This window comes from Lactuca serriola, chromosome 6 (genome assembly GCF_051521515.1).
Source record: "Lactuca serriola cultivar US96UC23 chromosome 6, Lser_US96UC23_V15, whole genome shotgun sequence".
NCBI classification, from domain to species: domain Eukaryota; kingdom Viridiplantae; phylum Streptophyta; class Magnoliopsida; order Asterales; family Asteraceae; genus Lactuca; species Lactuca serriola.
The window spans coordinates 129,703,431-129,707,071 of record NC_136413.1 but is presented as its reverse complement, the minus strand read 5'-3'; positions in this window follow the sequence as shown (position 1 = coordinate 129,707,071).

The following is a 3,641-nucleotide window of genomic DNA, read 5'->3' as shown; positions in this document are numbered from 1 at the left end:
GAAATCCCACTCGAAGAGATCGAGTCCCACAAGAGCCTCACCTACGTGGAAGAACTGTAGTAACCATGGACACCAAGAACAAGGTGTTTACGGTTCAAGAAGTTCTTGAACCGTAAACACCAAGTAAAGGTGCCAAAGGGTGCCTTAGGGTCCCTTAGTCCTTCACAAGCCTTAGGAACACGTCTAAATCCTTCCTTGATGTGTTTAGCACCTAAAAAGCACCAAAATCTCTCATTTATATGTTTTTACGGTTTGGTGATCTCCAAAAACCGTAAACACCCCAAAGTATGTATAAATGACCCATATTCCTTCCTATGCCTTAGTAACTAACATGGATCCGTTTTTTGTTGAGCTAAGGACTTGAAAACCCCCAAAATACCATAAAACTTATGAGTTTATGGTAGTAAACTCAAAGGAAAATGGTTTAGGGACCGTAAACTCCAAATAGGAGTGAAAGGGTGCCCTAGTTCCTTCCTTAGTCACATACTTCAAGTTGAAAAGCTTCTAGGGACTTTAAGGCTTAAAACAACAAATGGTCAAAAAGTGTGTGAGCTTACAGTTGTAAACTCAAGGGTTTACGACCGTAAACTCTTTTGGTTGTGACCACAAAACCATAAACTCCCTAATGGAGTTTTCCTTGAACCCCAAGCACACTAGCCTGTCCCTACAACACTTAGATGCAATCCTTGGGACTTATAACACTTGTATAAGGTGTTTAGCATGTCCTAGGGTGTCTTGACTTTGTTTATTAGTTGTTTAAAGACTAATTAGATACATATATGTGATATTATATGTTAACTAGGATCATAGAGTGTGTTCAAGACTTCACTTGACACCTAGCAATCCTACATCTTCAGTTCAGCCGTACCACTCTCTACAGGTGAGTTCATACCCCTTAATAAATGGTTTAAATGTTATTAAATGCTTTTATAGGGGGATACAATTTGAATCATGCTAGTTATTATATCAATAACATGTGATTAATAAGTAGCATACAAAAGGATTTACTACTCTTTTAGCTGTTTTACCAAACAGATTACTTCAAATGGTTTTCCAAAACATGTTTACTCGTTTAAAACTCTTTGTTAACCTGTATTACATATTGAATGTTTCTTTTCAAACCCTGTTACAGTTGTGTTTCAAAACAAAGGTTTTCATTATACTTTAAATTGTTCTTATCAAAAAAATTGTTTTAAAAATCGTTTTGCAAACTGACATCAAGTCATCTTTTCCTAGTTATAAAACTTTTCTAATGTTTTACAAGACTTCTTTTATGCTTTTATATTGTCAATTGCATGCCTATATAGGTATAGTTATATAAGTAATGTTTAAAGGACTTAGGAAGGCTAGCTTGCATTATCTCCTTTTCCTCGTTGGGATGTAGCTTGAGGGCATTGGTTATCCGTCCAAAGGTCGTCTAAAAATTAGTTATATATTATGTATATATATATATATATATATATATATATATATATATATTGACATAAAAGTTCTATCATTTAATTCAATACCCTAGGGTAGCAGGGGTATACTTTCATGTTCATACGTACCAGTTACATTACTAGTAAACTACCAAATGGGTAGTTTAGGAAGATACTAATACTATAACTAGAATGCGGAATCATACCACGAGTCAGTTCATTCATGAGTCTATACATGCTAGATAGGGAGAGAACAAACATTACAGCTAGCACATGCAGAACATTACAGTACATTACTATACAAACTAGATAGAGAGAGAACACACATTATAGCTAGCTCACGCAGAACATTACAGTACATACAGGCTAGACAGAGAAAGAGTACACTTTACGGTTAGCACATTTATTACATGTACATTCATGTAGTTATGTGAACCATTAAACGGGTCATGGCACTTCCTGCCATGATCGTTTTTGTATCTTGAATCTTCTTAATTGGGGAGCGTATGAGTTTGCATATAAATCTATATTGGATTGACTATCCTACACCTTGCTGCTCGCTACAGTGGGACTTGCAAGTCTACGGGTGCAAAATTTAATTTCTTACGGCGTCTTACATCATCGTTTTACTAGATTCGGTAGCAGGATACAGGTCGATCATATGTTACATTAAATTACAATAGATTTAAGGTAGTTAGTACGGTTGTAGTTATTTGATACTACACCATAGGACTATTTCATTTTCCTATTACATTCACTTCGTGAACATTCACACGATGCACGGTAATGTAAAAGCTATATTTTTGGTTAATGATAGATGGATTTGGGAAAATACACTCTTACAGGAGACACACACAAATAATAGATGCCTTGGTAGAAGGATAATTTTAGTAGGAAACATATGGTTTTCTAGGAAGTTCAAAACTTTTACATACTTACATTTCTTATACGTACAAATACTTACATACAAATTAAGACACTAAAATACTTATGATCTCACCAGCTTTAAAGCTGATACTCTCTTTCAAACTAACTTGTATCCTCAAGTCAACATTAGTCAGGTACAGATGCAAGGTTTAGAGAAGATGGAGTTCGTTTAAGACTCATCTTTCATTTTGATTTATACTTCAGTGTCTATTATAATTTGACAGAACACACTTGTATTAAAATTATATTATTAATGCAATGGATGCTGTTGTTGCTTGTTTACTACTATTCATTGTTGTGATACTTTACATTATGTCCTCCGCCGCAGAAGGTTTCCGCCGTTCATGGTTTTGGGGTGTGACATATCCCAAAGAATGCTTTAGGTTTAAACCCTTCTAGCTCATTCTCCCTCATGAATTTGGTTAGGAGAACTCTCTTCGATGGGTCAAATTTCAATTATTGAATAAGAAACATTCGTATGGCCCTTTGCTATGTGGAAAAAGAATATGTCCTAGTTAAAGAGTTGAAGGAGATTGATGAAAAAACTTCTACTCCCGAACGAATGGAGGAATACAAGGTTCATGAGAGGGATGCGACAAAGGTGTCGTGTATTATGATTGCTACCAAGACTGCTAAGCTTAAAATGTCCTATAAGGACTTCTGGCCCTTCGAAATGCACCAAGATTTCATGGAAAGGTACCATCAAAGTGCTCGGCGTGAGAGGTATGAGATCTTTACCTCCATGATCACAACCAAAATGAAGGATGGAGAGTGCATCACGACCCACTTGCAAAATATGCAAAGATATGTGGATCGCTTGCTGAGGTTAAATGTGAACTTCGTTGAAGAGTTGGTCATTGACATCATCCGACATTCGTTACCTTCTTGTTATGATCAGTTCCGTATGACCTATCATATGAACAAGGAGGAGGTTACTCTTAGTAAGCTTCAAGGCCTTCTAAGAACCATAGAAATCAACTTGAAAGGAAAGTCGGTTGTACTACTCTTACTGCTACTGCCTCTGTTCTGGATATCTGACATGGGAATGGGAAGAAGAGGAAGGCTCCCTCTAAGAGCCGCAAGGAAAAGTCTCTTGATGGATCCTCTTACAGCGGGACCATAGTTGGTTATGCAAATCCCTCTACCAACCCAAAGAATGCAGAGTGCTTCCATTGTCATGAACAAGGGAACTGGAAACGAAGCTGCCCCAAATACTTGCAGGATATTAACGATGGGAAGATAAATCCCGCCTTCGCAGGTATTTACACTATTCGTTCTAATAACTCATCACAT